The 18,770-nt window shown below is 41.6% G+C and overlaps 1 pseudogene; it reads left to right on the forward strand.

Moving 5' to 3' along the window:
* Nucleotides 1–11,248: 11,248 nt before the first annotated feature.
* Nucleotides 11,249–11,855, forward strand: LOC116699263 (lactose-binding lectin l-2-like; annotated as a pseudogene).
* The last annotated feature ends 6,915 nt before the right edge of the window (nucleotides 11,856–18,770 follow it).

Below are 18,770 nucleotides of genomic sequence, written 5' to 3' on the forward strand. Positions count from 1 at the left end.
GTAGCTAGGTAGTGAAGGTGGGTATTACAATTTGTCCTGTTAGGAGGCAGAAAGATTTTTCAAAGACGCACGTAACCAAGAACCTCAAGAACTTGAATTTAGTGAAAACACAGCTCAGACGGGGGATGTGTAGGGCTTTCCACAGTTTAGAAGCTAGCTAAACGCTTACAGCTGCCGGATGTTAGCACACCAGCGTTAGCCTAGATGCTAGGTTAAATATTACGACCTCGGCCTTGGTGGTTGCCTATATATGCGTCCATGTTATCAACATATACATGTGAATTAGTGCCCTTTTGTCCATAATGTTAAATGAATAGTAAGCATCGCTCCTAAAGAGATGGTGGGTTTTGTGTTCGTTACACCAAAAGCTAAACTGGCTTAGTTTAGCTGTACGGCATGCTCGCGGTGTTTTTTTAGCTAAAACGTGTGTAGCAAGCAACTACGCAGTAGAGTTTTCGGTAAGCTAACCACTACGGCGTTGTCGCCACAATCAACCCAGTGATGTTTGAAATGGAGACATGCCATATTGTTCTTTCCCTGAGATCCGGACATTAGTTTCATTTTAGGGACGATTAAAAATAATGAAGAGTAGCCCGATGTGTGCGCGGTATGCGCTTCCAGAACCGGAGGCTCTCCTCGCCTACAGCACCCGGCTCTCCACCGCAGCTTCGCCGCCACCCCACACAAGCAACGGCCCAAACAGCAAAACGGTTTCACCGGAGGTAGAGGTAAACACTTAACAGAACACTCAGGGATTCTATTCCTAGGTACCAGTACTTATATGAACTAACAACTGATCCTGTCACTAGGAGAGAGAAAAACATTGACGTTCACCGCTGCTATTCACGGACAGTAAAAAATAAAGTCATTGTATGCACGGGCTGCGTTGCTTAATAAAGGAGTAAATGACAGGAGACTTCCCCACAATTTGACAATTCCTCATTTGCCCTCTCACTCCTGTCAGGTTGTATTTTCGGCGGCTGGCCTTTCCTCCTCTGCCTCATCCCAGTCGTCCCATAGTTTCTAGTGCCAGGCGAGACTTCTAAATCCCTGATGTGACGTCAATCGACGAATTGACTCCATAAACCGCAAAACCAAAAAGACCCAAAACAACCTTTTGAAACTATTTGGAGACAGTTTTAAAAATTATATACATATCTGAGTGCTTTTGCACCCAATAATCAACAGTGTGTGGTTAACTGCAATATGGGCTTTAGATGCTTTTTGTGCAGAGGGGTTCATCATATAAGGAACACTGAGTTACACATTAAACTGTAGATAACCTATACTAATCAACATCTTTAAACCCTCTGGGGTCCGACCTCATGTTCTGGGGTTTTGTAGATACAGTGCACTGAAACTGGCAAAGGTTAAATAACCTGCCAGCATCCTACAGTGGAACTTTTTGACCACTCTGCACACTTTTTGGCCTCATGCACAACAGGTGAAAAACAGGAACGAGCCTAATCGTAGATTGCGGCGTAATCACATGCGGTAGTAGGGGGCCCGCATCTGATAATCCAGCATAACGGCATGCTTTCTATCCTGTGCTGGACATACTTTATATGATTGATAAAGGATATTGGACTTAACATCTAATATGGTTTTCCATATCCACCATGTGTGATGTGTTTGCGTGCCTCAGTCGTCGGGGGACTGAGCAGCCCCTACCCACCCCCAGCTCAAAACTCAATTCTTATTTGATGAAGACCTGTTGTGCTTTTGAGCGCCTTTATAAAAAGAATCAAATACAATGTGTTGCATAATCAGTGCTAGTTGGCTTAAATGATTAAAAGAAGCGAATCTAAAAGCAGATAGCCTCCTTCCAACCTTGCAACCCAAAATGCACTGGATCAGAGGAGTTAGTCGTTGTCGGAAACTCCTTATGGCTCCCAGCAGCTTGATCTATGATCTGCACTCAAAAGAAACTCGAGTGTCTTTCTGTTGGAGGCCAAACTGGGGGGGGGGAGCGGCCGGGCAGCAGCTCCACACAGCCTGCAGCGCTGCTGGAATAGAAAGCAGAGTCAAGAGTTTCTTTTTTGTGTGCCAGCAATCACAGGCCGCGCCATCGGTATTCAAACAGAACGACATGCAGGACATAAAGAGGCCGTGCTCAGGAACAAATCACACAAGTCTGAGACACTTAAGTCCATTTCAGCTAATTTTTTTTTGTTGCTTGATCAGTAACAGGTACAGCACAGCACAGCTGGCTGGGAGGAGTATTAATTACGGTAACATAATCACATAGATGTGAAGGAGGGACAGATTCAGCAAAGCAGAGACTGAGAGCATGCGGGCATCTTGGTGAATTTTGTATAAAACACCAAAGGCAATAAAGCTCGGACATAGTTTTACTTGAGATAGAAAAGGGGCTAGAAAAGGTGGCATCTTGCATCAGCTAACAAAACCCACTAAACAGTAGACGTCTTCGACGTGCAGATCATGTCTAAATTGGTCCAAAACCAATTCTGGGCGTCTACAAGACGTAACAAAATAGGTATGCTATTTGGACGTCAACCATGTCCCAATTGGAACGTCAATATGCAGATCAACAGTTGTCCGTCAGAGTAGGGATTTTTTTGGACGTCATGTGGACATTCTTAAACAGGTGCAGGAAAATTGAACATCATAATTCATTAATGTTTAACTAGGACAAAAATCAACATTGTTGTCAACAATCTGATTAATGAATATGATGTTTTATTTAAAAAAGTATTGGTATACTTATTAAGCTATATTGTGATTTTACATGTTCCTGTTTTCCCTTGGTTATTTCATTTTCATTTAAACTAATTACTCAGTCAATTTATTTATTCATTTATTTGGGCAATGAACTTAAAATAAACTTCAGTAGTCATCACTAGAATATCAGACGCTTTCAGTTATTTCCACCACTTTTTTTGTAAGTACATTAATTCCATAGGTGTTCATTACTAGTTCTGATGCTTCAATTGAGAATCTACAATGTAAAATCATGAAATAAGGAAATGCATGAATGAGAGGTGTGGTTCAAACTTTTGGCACAACAGTATGCCTTAATCAAAAAATGTAGGAAAACCCAACCTTTAAGAACACCAATGTTCTTTGGAATGAACAATGTATTGTAAATAAATAAATGTCGTCCTTAAAATACAGGGGCATAAATATACACACCCCTGTGTTAAATTCCCACGGGGCCGTTATTTCATGGATCAGGATATATGCATCCTGATAAAGTGCCCGTGGTTTTTGGAATCTAAACACAGCCACAGCAGCCCTCTACACCAGTCACGCCCACAGCAACCCTGCTAGGAACAGACGACGGAGACAGCTAACTTTTATTTATTAAATTCAGTGAGTGTTTGGACCCTTGTGTTTTGTGGATCAGTTAGTTGAGCTTGTAGGCGTATTCTGTACCATTGTTGTAGCTTTGGGCTATGTCCTGTGGTACCATGCCTAGTTTTGCCCTGTTTTGGAATGCATCTTGTTTGTTTGTACGCTTGTGGAGCGTAGTGAGGGATGCAGTGGGGTGTGGGTGTGGTGTTCGGACTTGGGCTGAAAAATGTTCAATTCCAAAAATTTGTTAGCACCCCCAAACTGAAAATATGTTCCCTGCGGCCATGGGAAATACAACATCCCAGTAATCTAAACAGTGGTCCCAAACCTTTTCATTCAAGGACCCAAAGGAGAAATTTGGGGTCTCCCCGGGACCCCAAAAGTACAAAAATACACCTGAATCATTGTAACATCTCATTTTTAAACCGGGGACACTAAGAGGACGGGAGATGAAACCATGAATTTAAATTGTCTACTAAGTATATTTATTCCATTTATAAAACGTAAACAAGAAAAGGTCTCTGTTCTCTTTCTGTGTCTCACCAGTTCTCAACTCAGTTAGCCCCCCTAGATGAGGAGGAGAGAGAGGAGGAGAGAGAGGAGAGAGAGACGACGAGAGAGAGGATGCGAGAGGAGAGAGAGACCGAGGGAGGGGAGGAGAGAGGGAGAGAGACGAGAGACGAAGCGAGAGAGGAGAGATGAGAGGGGAGAGGAGAGAGGAGAGGAGAGAGGATGAGAGATTGAGAGAGAGAGAGGAGAGAGATGAGAGGAACTTGAGGAGGAGGAGAGAGAGGGAATGAAGGAGAGATGAAGAGAGACGAGAGGAGAGAGAGAGGAGAAATGAGAGGGAGGGAGAGAGAGAGATTCTTGGGATGCGAGAGAGAGAGAGAGAGAGACGACGACCCCCCCCCACAGCTCCGAGCTGACAGACCAGTGTAGCAAAAAAAACGCCCATTCACTAAGATTAATATTGCTGCACTTACAATAAAACGGTGTCTGCGACCCTAAGTTTGGGAAAACATTGCTCTAAAACATAAAAACAAGACAAAAACTAAACAGATAAAAAGAAACAACAAACCAATCAACTATGGCTTTTTCCAATCAAAAGCTAACACCAAATCCCCATCCTCCCCAGCGCATAACCACTCCCTACAGCCACCAATGACTGGAATCCAGCAATTTGGCCATCATCGGTGTGGGAATGTTCTACCTCAAATCAGCACTCAACCAGTCCTTCCATCGGCTCACACTACAAGCAATCTTAGACTGGATTCTGCGTGTCAGCAGGGGCCACTCTTTCCATTGCAAACCAAAAAGGTTAATAAATCCTCATGAAAGTTGCTGCCCACTTTTCCACAGGGACTTGTACAGGGAGAATGCCAACGCCTTTTTACGGGACCAAAGAAAAAGACCCAAGACCCCCGGTTCAAGCCTTGTATAGTATAATAAAGCACTTCTTCACTGCAGCTGGAAACTTGTCCAGGTGGGGGTTGAAAAAGACAGCAGCTGGCATGCCTACACATGCCACTCACCACAGATGGGGTGATGGTCAGAGAGAGGGAAAGTTTACTACACACCTCACACGGATGAAAACCGTTTGCTCGGGTTGAGATGTGACGTTACGATGCTCTCGCTTTTTTTATGGCTTTGTAATGTTCTTGTAATTGAGGGCCGCCCATAGAGTATTGACAATACGGTGGGAATATAGCATAACATTCTGGGTTTTATTTTAAAAAGTGTCATATCTGCAGAAAAATCCTGCATCTGAAGATTTAGTGTGGCCAATTACTGAAAAGAGATCTACACGTAGAAAACTGCATTCATACAGAAGAGAACTAAATTATCACAGGCCTTAGACGGTGGTGAAACAGGAGGAAGTTGAGGGACTGATTAACAATATGGCGGTTGATTGGTTCATTTTGCGCCAAAATTGTTAAGCAAAGGAATAGATGGACGAGAACTAGTTTTGGGACAAACGGCAATAGACCTTTTCACAGCAGACATGTTGACATGTCATAATAGGAAAAGCACCAGTATTCCAAGACATTGTATATCCAATTTCAGCTTGTACTTTTCCTACTATAAGTCAAATGTCTGCTGTGGAAAAGACCCACCTGCACGGTGGAGAGGTATGCATATTCAACGTACACAAGAACAAATTACACCCAAATTCTATTTATACATATATTTATCATTTTTAAACAAACTTTACCTTGAGGAGGGGAAATGCTACCTTTTGCATATGACTCCTCCGTCGTTGCTTGGACTTTGAGGTCCCATTAGCGCCCCCCCCCCCCCAACGATCATTTCTCAACCACAGTTTGAGAAAAGGTTATGATTTTAGCTTTATTTACAACGCATCTTATTCTACTAGTTATGGCGTTTTCCAACTGAAATAGAAATGCTGAAGCCAACGGATGGTAGTGATGTTAGTAGCTTGTGTGCCACAGTGAGTAAAAAAAAGTGATCAATATATGAAATGTCTAGCAGGGTAAAATGGGCGTTGAATGATGACAATAATATATACATTTACATATATAATAATCAGGTCAAGGCTGGACTTTGAAAGTGTGTGGTATTGGCGTCAGCTGCCAAATCTGTGCTTACGGAGCCTGTACAGGATTCAGGATCTCGGCTTTGAGGGTGTTTCTGGGGGCAGTTAGAGCAACACCAGTGTCCAAGTTTCAAGTTGAGGCAGAGAAAAGCCATTAGAGCCCATCAGCTTTAACTGATGGCCAGTTACTGGATCATTTTGAGGGGAAATGAAGAGGCTCATCCAGCAAAAGGTGTACTACAGAAATGTGGGAGGACGAGAGAGAGGGAGAGAGGGAGAAAATTGAGCTTGTTGGGTGGGACATGGAGTGGCAAGAGACTTAGGATGGACTTGAGTTTCTCAAACTTAATATGCTGTGTGGGGCCTGTGTGGACGATAGAGGACATGATAGTGGATGTGGAATTGCTTAAAATCACAAGGCAGGAACGAGATCTGATGAGTGAATTTGATGAATGAAGAAATTAATACAACGATGATCAAAGGTCAAGAAACAAGAACCTGGATCTGCTATGGAGTCCAAGTTTCAGGGGGACGTTTGGAGAAGAACACGTGAATTTACAGTGCAGCTATATGCTATGTCTATAGCTCTGGACAGGTTTGATTGCAGACCAAAGAAGGCCCCAAGAAACATCTAGATTTGCTCTATGAAAAGTAACAAGCACATGCAGGAGAACAGACTGGTATTAAATTTGTATGTATTGTATTTTGGGTAATAAGAGGGTGGACAAGCTAGCCAAGCAAGCTGTGAGGTAGGGAAACATGTACACAGTTATTAATAATAATAATAATAATACATTTTATTTAAAGACGCCTTTATGGCACTCAAGGACGCCGCACAGGGAATTCATAAATTAAAGAACAGCAAAACAATACTATACAACAGCAAAACAAAATACTATACAACAGCAAAAAAATACTATACAACAGCAAAAACAAATACTCTACAACAGCAAAACAAATACTATACAGCAAAACAAAACACAAAACTATACAACAGCAAAACAAAATACTACAACAGAAAACAAAAATATACAGCAAAACAAATTACATATACAAAGACAAAACAAATACTATACAACAGAAAAGGCGGAGCAACAGACATTTAAGTGGAATAGGCAGTATAAACAGATGTGTTTTAGTTGTGATTTGAAATGGGGGAATGAATCAATGTTTGTGATTGGGGGGTAGTGAGTTCCAGAGATGGGGAGCAAGAGGCTAAATGCTCTGCCCCATGGTGGTGAGACGGCGGGGGGGGACAGACAGGTTGGAGGAAGAGGATCTGAGGGAGCGGAAGGGAGTGGGACGCTGGAGGAGATCAGAAAATATGGGGGGCGAGGTTGTGGATTGCCTTGAAGCTAATAGAAGGATTTGAATTTGATACGAACTGGACGGTGAGCCAGTGGAGCTGTTGGAGGACAGGAGTGATGTGTGGTGTGGGAGGGAGGTTCGAGTTATGAAGCGGGCAGCTGAATTCGGACCAATGAAGTTTGTGGAGGATTTGTTTTGGAGCGAGACCGAAGAGGAGAGAGTTGCAAAAATCGAGGAGGACTGACGGAAGTGACGAGACTGGGGACAAGAATTGCAGCAGTGTGGGGGGTAAGGGAGGGGTGGAGGCGATTGATGTTCGTAGTGGAGTAGGTGACGAGGTGTATGGGTATGTTATTGACATGGGGTTGAAAGGATTAAGTGCTGTCAAGGATGACACCCAGACTCTTAACCTTGGGTGAGGGTGAGACGGTGGAGATTCGAGCAGCGTGAAAGAGTTGTCACATTGTGAACTGTTTTTGGGAAAGAGTGGCTTTGGTGCATGAGGAGAACCTCCAGTTTATTACTGTTTATTTGAGAAGTTGGGAGCCGTTTTTTTCAGAGATGCAATCCGTAGAGGCGGGAGGTGGGGGGAGGAGTGGACGAGGGTTTGGTGGAGAGGTTAGAGCTGGGGTGTCCATCGGCGTAACAGGGGAAGTGAATGTTAATTTGCGGAAGATATTGCGAGGGGAAAGCAGGTAAATGATGAAGAGTAGGGGCCCCAAAACAGAGCCCGGGGCACACTGAAGTGACGGAGGGAGGGAATGGATCACAAGACCTTGAGTTGAATGAACTGTGTGCGACCAGAGAGGTAAGATGTGAACCAGTCTAACGGAGTGGTGGTGTGATGCCAATGGAAGATACCTATTGAGGAGGGTGGTGTGACAGAGTGGTGTCAAAAGCTGCACTCAGGTCAGGAGGATGAGGATGCTGAGGAGTCCAGAATCAGCTGCCATGAGGGGTCGTGGTGATTTTGATGAGTGCTGGTTCAGTGCTATGGAGGGGGCGGAATACGGCTGGAATGTTCATACAGGTTATTGAGGGATAGGTGAGAATGGAGTTGAGAGGCAACTGTTTTTTTCAAGAATTTTGGAGAGGAAGGGAAGATTGGAAATAGGACGGAGTGTGAAGTGGATGGGTCGCACCAGGTTTTTTCAAAAGGGGTGATGGCAGCAGTTTTGAAGGATGTAGGGACGGTTCAGTGGTAAGGGAGGAGTGGATGATAGCAGAGATGAGGGGGACAAGGGAGGGAGACAGGCTTTAAACAAGTTGGGTGGGGAGGGGATCAAGTTTACAAGTAGATGGCTTGGAATCCGGTGAGTTCGTGATTTCTGAATAGGGGGGAGACGGAGGAGGAGAATGAGTGTGTGGATGAATGAAGGTTATCTGAGATGCGGGGTGAGGATTGATACCAGATGTGGTGGATGTTCTGATTTTTCTGTGAAAAGGACATTACGAGTTGCAGAAGGAGGTAGTGTACAAATGGGGAGGGAGAGAGGCCAGGGGTTGGGTGACATTGTTAAGTAAGGAGAACAGTGACTTGGAGTTCCTTGTTGGCGTGATTATGTGGAGTAGTAGTGGGATTTGGTGTCGGCAATAGAGTCCTTGTAACGTAGGATGTGGTTGTGTGTATTACCTCATCAAAAAACAGATGGCTGATGGAATAACTGAGTTTTGAATCATTGAACCATTTCAGCGGATTGCAGGTCGTTTATGTTGGGCAGATTAATTGATAAAACATATTTTATAAAGTACATGTGTTTGGTGTGCAAACATCTAATTTGTAAATGAACTAGAAACTAAACATGTCAATGAAGTAGTGGACCAAAGCCATATAATGAGTTTGGCCCTATTGTAAGGTTTTTTCCAGTAAGACTCTCAGTGCCATTTATAAGGAAGTGATATGGCTAATAGATTTATGATGATGAATTGCTTGCTCGGTTATTAGATGCAGTCATCAAAGTGCCTAGTCCAAGGTGAAGGGCACATTGATTTGAAAGGTCTGGTTTTGTATGGAATACAAGAAGTACCTTTGTCTTTCTTTCTTTCTCCTCTCTGGTATAGCACATGGCCATGTGTTTGATACTGGGTATGCCTACCGTGTTATAATGCAGTAAAGATATAAGCATGTAGAAAAACAATAATACGCGCCCTGAACATGCCGGAGTTCCACATACTGTGTATTGATGTTAAGACACATTTATGCTCGTCTTTTATTGACTTGTTTTCATTTCAGAGTCCTGGTTCATCACGTGTTAAGATGAACTCTAACCCTCGTTTCACCAACACTCCCTGAAGAAACACGTATCCAGTTTGGGACACTGTTATGGGTAATATCCTCATTCTCATAGTTATTTGTGTTCACAAATTACATAACTAAGTAAGATTATAACATAATATTAATAAATTCTGAAAGGGATTTCCCTTCAAAGGGAGACTATAGATTCCATATGTGCAGTAATGGGAAGATGTAAAACGTTAGCTGTAGAGCTTTAGCTAAAACACAAAGCTACTGCAAGACTATCACAAGTGGAAAAGAGTCAGTCATTTAGCAAACTGACTCTATGATAGTGGCTTGCATAGTTTACCACACCATGCTAAAGTTAAGAGCATAAAAACAACATCTTTTGGAAATTGTCTTAATGCCTCCAAATCCAACCTTTTAACGACACCTATTTTAAGGAAGAACATTTATTATTTACAATACATTATCATTCACAATGAAAATTGATGTCCTTAAAGGTTGGATTTTCCAATTTTTTTAAAATTAAGGCATTAAGATCAGTTTCCAATTTCCAATTTATCTCTTTTTAATCACTTGAGTCTGGCGTGTAAACCTATGCAAGCCATTGCACAGTAGAGCTATAATTTTTTAAGTTTGCATTATTACAGTAACCACCATGAGCTACTGGTCAAAATCAAGTGGCTCTAACAGCAAATATAAAATGACAGGTTTATGTGGGTTTTTCCATTAAGACTCTTAGGGCCATTGTAAAAGGAACTGATATGGCTTTATAGATCTATGAATGCATCTGATAAATAACTTCCTCAGGATTTAAGTGCCTTTGTCCAAATGCTAAATGACATTTGATTTGAAAGGTTCCTGGTTTTTGCATGGAATACAAAAAGTACCTTTGTCTATTCTTTAGATCCTTCTGTCTTTCTTTCTCCTCTCTGGTATAGCACATGGCCATTGTGTTTGATACTGGGTAGCCTACCGTGTTATATGCAATAAAGCTATAAGCCTGTAGAAAAACATAACACGCTCTCCTGAACATGCCAGAGTTCCACATACTGTGTATTGAGATTAAGACATCCATTTTTAAGGACACCAATTTAAGGAAGGGACATTTATTTATTTACATCATATTCATTCCCAATGAAATTGATGTCCTTAAAAGGTTGGATTTTCCAATTTTTTAAATTAAGGCATCAAGATCAATTTCCAATTTCCAATTTTATTCCTCTTTTATAAACTTTAACATGGCAGTGTAAACTTATGCAAGTCACTGCACAGTAGAGTATATAGAGCTATATATTTTTTTAAAGTTTGCATTAATTACAGTAACCACCATGAGCTACTGGTCAAATCAGTGGCTCCAACAGCAAAATGACAGGTCTTATGGGGGTTTTTCCAGTAGAGTCTTATGCCATTGTAAAAGGAACTGATATGGCTTTATAGATCTATGACTGCATCTGATAAATAACTTCCTCCGTGATTTAAGTGCTCCTGGTCCAAATGCTGAATGGCATTGATTGAAAGGTTCCTGGTTTTTGCATGGAATACAAAAATACCTTTGTCTTATTCTTAAATCCTTCTGTCTTTCTTTCTTTCCCCTCTCTGGTGTAGACAATGGCCATTACGTTTGACACAAATTTTTGCTTTGTTCAGACACACCTGTAGTTGGTTAAAAGGAAAGGTTTGCCAAGTGCATTTGACCAATAATATCACACCAACGGAGCAGAACCTCCCACCTCTCCCGCTAAAGCACATAAAGAAACCCCTCTGACAGATTGTCATTGATGCTTTTACAGTGCAGATCAGAAACTCCAAAGACTCAGAGACTCTGACGCCAACTGCTCCCGTTCCTCTTGTTAGGTCTGACTCTGGGTTCCGTGTCTCCTTCAGACGGCAATCCCGTGATGCTACTGCAAGGCAACTGTCCCATGTTCTGGTACAGTTTCAACGGACGCTGCTACAAGTACGTGCCACAAACGTTGACCTGGGCTGATGCTGAGCTTACTGTGTGTCACAGGGAGCACCTGGTGTCCATCACAGTCTGGAAGAAGATCATTCTCAAAGCCATGATCACGAATTTGACCATGCTCAGGGATTTACCTGGATTGGACTCAGCGACATCCCACAAGAAGGTCGTTGGATGTGGTCTGATGGTTGCATAGTGGACTTGTCAATTGGTATACAGGAGAGCAAATAACATGGCAGGACGTGACACTGTGTCACAACAAACTATGGAGATTGGAAATGGAATGACCATCAATGTTCTTCTACTTTTCCCTCCGTTTGTGCATCTCGTAATACCTGTCCTTAGCAACCAAGATGTGATATGATTGAACCCTGGTCCTGTTACCTGATGCTCTGTTGACATGCATTAGGCCTCCAGAATAAAGACCCAGATGTGGATTTATGTTTGTGCAGAACTCATTTCATTCTGATGAATGTGACATTACCAAGGTAACTCCAAATGAAAAGCTTCTGATTTTAATCATTATTTAACCAGACATTGACACAAGTCCTCCAAATCTATAGTACAGTTTGTACATGGATACTCCGCCTTCCATAATTATGAAAAAATGGTTCAAAAATTTGCTGTAATACATGTATTAGGTGTGAAAATAAACTGAAGAAACTAATTAAGACGTCACAGCAAGAGATAAAGATGCAACCAGGATTGAATTCATATTTTAAAAAATGACCCACAACACTCTCCTAATCCGACTCATATTTATTCACAACCGGCTGTCTCTCACTCATTTTTTCTATTTATTTTTAATTCTTTTTTATTTAATTAAATAAACATTCAAACAGTAAGACACCACAGACAAAAAAAGGGGATTATAGGAAGAAAATCACAACTCATAAAAAATCAAGTAACAATGTTAACATAAACAAAAAAGAAAAAAAAGAAAAAAAATATAACAACAGCTGAAATAGACACCGTAGTCATAATAAGAAAAAAAGAAAAAGGAAATAAAGATGTGACAGATTTGCAAAAATGTACAGAATGTGACAACAAAGGTTCTTAATAAATAGATTAAAGTAAATATCTGAAATAATTGTAGCTCGTCTCGGCTCATTTCATGCTGCTTGCTTTAGTCCATTGAGGCGTCTTTTTCGGAGGTTACCATGGCAAAGGCAATATTTACACTCCATTGTTACTAATGTGGCGCAGCAGAAGCAACGTGTTTCCTCTCCATAGGGATCTTTTTGGTAAAAATAATGAATATCAGCTTTAACTGGCAGTTTAATAGTGAGGGGACTCTTGGGAGTTATGTCTGGTGAGTGTCAATCAATAAGCATGTCTTTATGGAAGTGTATTGACGACAGAACAGTGTTTACTGGCAGAAATTCACACATCATCTCCTCCTAAAACCACAGATTGTCATGTTAAATGCTGTTGTATATGGGTAGAAACAAAGTGACATTGTGTTAATTAGTCCGTTTCAGAGGGGCTGGTTAGTGATGGCCAAATGAAGCTCCATGAACCAGGTCTTTATTCCGAGCCCAAGATGGCGCTGTTGGTTTTAAGAGAAGACTAAGGCATTGCAATTCAGTTATTCTCAACACTTTGTAGAACAGAGAGCGCCATCTAGTAGACTTGGAAAATAAAAAAAGACTGGTTTATTCATTTGGCCATAACTAGTGCTGGTACAGAAGTGTCACACATTGGTAGGAGAAACTGAGAAGAAAGAAGGGGTGGAGCACAAACACCATAACGTTTATAGGCTTTCTGGCAGGTACAGGTAAGAGAGCAGAGGACTGAACATCTGAGAGCAACGACAAGCAAGCAACAAGCAGCATGGCAATTTGACCTTACCAATGAGTAATCTTCTTAGAATAGATAGATAATACTTTATACATCCCACAATGGGGAAATTCCTTATTACAACAGCACTTGTCCACAGTAAAAATCAAACCACAGACAAACAACAGTAATATGCAAAAGTGGCATTATATAAAAGTAAAGTGAGGTGGCCATAGTACAAAATTATTGCAATGTAAGTAGTAAGTGACGAGAAATTAATTGAATAATATGTAATCAAATAATAAAGCAAAGTAAGTAACCATAATATAAATGAAATGATGTGACCATATTTTAATAATATTACAAAAGTAAGTACTCACACATGGATATAAATACAGATAACAAAAATAGAGATTTACATAGCTTTAATGGAGTCTGCATAGATTATTCTATGAGTTTTTCAGGTGGTGCAGGTGTTGTAGAGTATTACAGCGGCCGGTGGGGGGGGGAGGGGGGTTCAGTCTGCTGCTGAAGGAGCTGCTCAGGGACCCCACACTGATGTAGGCAGTGACGTGCGGTGATGTCAGTAAGAGGGTAGGCACTGAGTTATGAAAGCCAGATTACCTAATTTATTGTTTGGCTAATAATCAAAATGTTACGCACAAGCGCGGCACACACGTGCGGTCGATAGCAAGACATTTCCAATTAATCTATCAATCAAAATCAATCTAATGTAATTATAAACACTTTACAGCAACCAGCAGGTACGGTGTTAACAGAATGAGTATAATGACGTCATCCAATAGAAAGAGTGAACATAGCAAACAGTAAATCAGAAAAGGTCTCAAAGGAACAAAAAGATGAACTGTCCCACCACAGCCGGATAAAGCCTGATTCAACAGATATGTCTTGAGTTTGGACCTAAAAGAGCCACATCTGTAACCGTCGAATATCAGGAGGTAACTTGTTCCAGAGGCTCGGGGGACCAACCGCAAAAGCCTGACCCCCCCCCGTTTATACCTGGACCTTAGGACTTCTAAAACCAGCTGATTTGAAGACCGCAATGACAGTGTGTTCCCGCAAAGTTAAGATTTCAGGCAAATACTCTGGGTGACATATTTTCTCTCTCTCTCTCACACACACACACAGACACTCTCACACACACACTCTCTCACACACACACACACACCACACACACGTCAATGTCCAGCATCAGAATGCAAGTTATGAAACCATCTTTGTTCTAATTATTGCACAGCGGCCAGTTATGTTTGTCAGTCCCAGTCAGCAACAATGAAAACACACACTGCTCAACTGAATATGTAGGCAGGTGGCTAGCCGCATTAGTCCAATCACACTAACTAAGCCCAAAATAGTTTCTGACTCACCAATCGGTAGATTTGTACATAAAATCCATCCGACGCTTTCTCGTGAAGACGCCGATCACAGCGTTGTAAAACTCGTCTTTACGGCGCTTTAGTTTGCATCGTCTCTGACTCGGCGAGGGCTGGAAGACGTGCTGGCCCGTTCCGGTTCCGACTGGATGTTTTGATCCGTTTCAGGGTGGAAAATGTGCGAAGCTGTAGTTGCCGGTATTATATGAGCTGACGGCTTTTCCTGCTTGGTTAAAGCTGCGGGCAGGTTGTTCAGATCCAGGACCCCGTAGAGGTCCCGCCGCTCACTGTTAGCATGGCCACATAGCCATATCTCTTCTTCCGTACCAGTCAGTTTGAAACGATGCGAGGAGTATTTGTCCCTTTTGCTGCAGTAGTCCATCTAAGGCTGGCGTAGACCTCCATCTTGCTATTAGTTCTTTTTTTGAATTAAAATCGAGTTTAGAGAAGTTCCTCACCGCTGTGATATCGGCGGACTCCGCTGCTGTTATTTTGACTTTGAATTTCGCGGGGATTGCGTTTACAACGTAGCTAGTGTAATGACGTCAGCTACGCAAAGGGACAGTAATATCTGGATTCTAATTGGTTCATGTTTGATATCTAACGGAGACGATATGGCATAACACATTTACGTACAAAGGCACGGCAGAGTTGTGCCTTTTGACGTACATGTAAGCAATACAGGATCGAAAGTGAAAGATGGAGGTCTACGCCAGCCTTAGATGGACTACTGCAGCAAAAGGGACAAATACTCCTCGCATCGTTTCAAACTGACTGGTACGGAAGAAGAGATATGGCTATGTGGCCATGCTAACAGTGAGCGGCGGGACCTCTACGGGGTCCTGGATCTGAACAACCTGCCCGCAGCTTAACCAAGCAGGAAAAGCCGTCAGCTCATATAATACGCGCAACTACAGCTTCACACTTTTCCCCCCTGAAACGGATCAAAACACCAGGTGAAACCGGAACGGCCCGCACGTCTGTCCAGCCCTCGCCGAGTCAGAACGATGCAAACTAAAGCGCCGTAAGAGACGTTTTTACAACGCTGTGATCGGCGTCTTCACGAGAAAGCGTCGGATGGATTTTATGTCCTCTACCGTATTGGTGAGTCAAAACTATTTTGGGCTTGTAGTTAGTGTGATTGGACTAATGCGGCTAGCCACCTGCCTACATCAGTTGAGCATGTGGTTTTCATTGTTGCTGACTGGGACTGACAACCATACATGGCCGCTGTGCAATAATTAGAACAAAGATGGTTTCATAACTTGCATTCTGATGCTGGACATTGACGTGTTGTGTGTGTGTGTTTGTGTGAGAGAGTGTGTGTGTGAGAGTCTGTGTTGTGTGTGAGAGAGGAGAGAAAATATGTCACCCAGAGTATTTGCCTGAAATCTTAACTTGCGGGAACACACTGTCTTGCGTCTTCAAATCATCTGGTTTTTAGAGTCCTAAGGTCCGGTATAACGGTGGGGGGTCAGCTTTTGGGTTGGTCCCCCCGCGATACTCTGCAACAGTTTACCTCCTGATATCGACTGTTACAGATGTGGCTCTTTTAGGTCCAAACTCAAGACATATCTGTTGAATCAGGCTTTTAAATCCGTTAGCTGTGGTGGGACAGTTTCATTCTTTTGTTCCTTGAAGACCTTTCTCTGATTTTACTGTTTGCTATGTTCACTCTTTCTATTGGATGACGTCATATACTCATTCTGTTAGCACCGTAGCCTGCTGGTTGCTGTAAAGTGTTATATATTACTTAGATTGATTTTGATTGATAGATTATTGGAAATGTCTTGCTATCGACCGCACGTGGTGCCGCGCTTGTGCTAACATTTTGATTATAGCCTAAACACTAATAGGTAATCTGCTTTCATAACTCAGTGCCTACCCTCTTACTGACATCAACCGCACGTCACTGCCTACATGACAGTGTGGGGTCCCTGAGCACTCTTCACACAGACTGAACCCCCCTCCCCCCCCCACCGGCCACGGCCGCTGTATACTCTACAACACCTGCACCACCTGAAAACACTCATAAGATAAAGTCTGCAGATCTCCATTAAGCTATGGTAAATCTCTATTTTTGTTATTGTATTTATCCCATTGTGAGTACTTACTTTTGTAATATTATTTAAAATATGGTCACACTTCAATTTCATTTATATTATGTACTTACTTTGCTTTATATTTGATTACATATTATCAATTAAATTTCTCGTCACTTACTTACTTACATTGCCAATAAATTTGTACTATGGCCAACCTCCACTTTACTTTTATATAATGCCACTTTGCATATTATCTGTTGTTTGTCTGTTGGTTTGATTTTTACTGTGGACAAGTGCTGTTGTTATAAGGGAATTTCCCCATTGTGGGATGTATAAAGTATTATCTAATCTATTCTAAAGATACTCATTGGTAGGTCAATTGCATGCTGCTTTGTTGCTTGCTTGTCGTTGCTCTCAGATGTTCAGTCACTCTGCTCTCTTCCTGTACCTGCCAGAAAGCCTATAAACGTTAGGTGTTTGTGCTCCACCCCTTCTTTCTTCTCAGTTCTCCTACCAATGTGTACACTTCTCGTACCAGCACTAGTTTGGCCAAATGAATAAACCAGTCTTTTTTTATTTTCCAAGTCTGACTAGATGGCGCTCTCTGTTCTACAAAGTGTTGAATAACTGAATTGCAATGCCTTAGTTTTTCTCTAAAACCAACAGCGCCCTCTATGGGCTCGGAAATAAAGACAACTGGTCATGGAGCTTCATTTGGCCATCACTAACCAGCCCCTCTGAAACGGACTAATTAACACAATGTCACTTTTTTCTACCCATATACAAACACAATTATAACATGACACATCTGTGGTTTTAGGAGGAGATGATGTGTGAATTTCGCCAGTAAACACTGTTTCTGTCGTCACTCACACTCCATAAAGACATGCTTTTATTTGATTAGCACCTCACCAGTTAACTCCCAAAGAGCTCCCCTCACTATTAACTGCCAAGTTAAAGCTGATATTCATTATTTTTAACCAAAGATCCTATGGAGAGGAAACCGTTGCTTCTCTTGCGCCACATTAGTAACAATGGAGTGTAAATATTGCCTTTGCCATGGTAACCTCCGAAAAAGACTCTCAATGGACTAAAGCAGCAGCCATGAAAATGAGCCGAGACGAGCTAAAATTATTTCAGATATTACTTTAATCTATTAATTAAGAACCTTGTTGTCACAATTCTTTACATTTTGTGCAAATCTGTCAACATTCTTATTCCTTTTTCTTTTTTCTTATTATGACTACGGTGTCTATTTCAGGCTGTTGTTATATTGTTTTTTTTTTTTTTCTTTTTTTTCTTTTTGTTTATGTTAACATGGTTACTTATTTTTTATGAGTTTGATTTTCTTCCTATAATCCCCTTTTTTTTGTTCGTGGTGTCTTACTGTTTGAATGTTATTTATAATAAATCAAAAAGAATTAAAAAATAAATAGAAAAACATGAGTGAGAAAACAGGCAGGTGAATAAATATGAGTCGGATTAGAGGTGTTGTGGGTCATTTTTTAAATTATGAATTCAATCCTGGTTGCATTTAATCTCTTGCTTGACGTCTTAATTTAGTTTCTTTCATTTTTATTTTCACACACTTAATACAGTTATTACAGCAAATTTTTTGAACCATTTTTCATAATTATGGAAGGCGGAGTATCCATGTACAAACTGTACTATAGATTTGGGAGGACTTGTGTCAATGTCTGGTTAAATATGATTAGAAATCAGAACGCTTTTCATTTGGAGTTACCTGTGTAAATGTCCATTCATCGAATGAAATGATTTCTGCACAACACAATCCACATCTGGTGTCTTTATTCTGGAGCCTAATGCATGTCACAGAGCATCAGTGAACAGGACCAGGTTCAATCATATCACATCTTGGTTGCTAAGGACAGGTATTACGAGATGCACAAACGGAGTGAAAGTAGAAGAACCATGATGGTCATCCATTTCCACTCTCCAGTTTGTTGTGAGCACAGTGTTCACGTCCTGCCATGTTATTTGGCTCTCCTGTATACCAATTGACAAAGTCCACTATGCAACCATCAGACCACATCCAAACGACCTTCTTTGTGGAGTCGCTGATGCCAATCCAGTAAATCCCTGAGCATGGTCAAAATTCGTGATCCGGGCTTTGATGAATGATCTTCGTCCAGCACTGTGGTAGCAAAGGTAC

The sequence above is a fragment of the Etheostoma spectabile genome, chromosome 12 (assembly GCF_008692095.1).
Source record: "Etheostoma spectabile isolate EspeVRDwgs_2016 chromosome 12, UIUC_Espe_1.0, whole genome shotgun sequence".
Classification (NCBI taxonomy): Eukaryota; Metazoa; Chordata; class Actinopteri; order Perciformes; family Percidae; genus Etheostoma; species Etheostoma spectabile.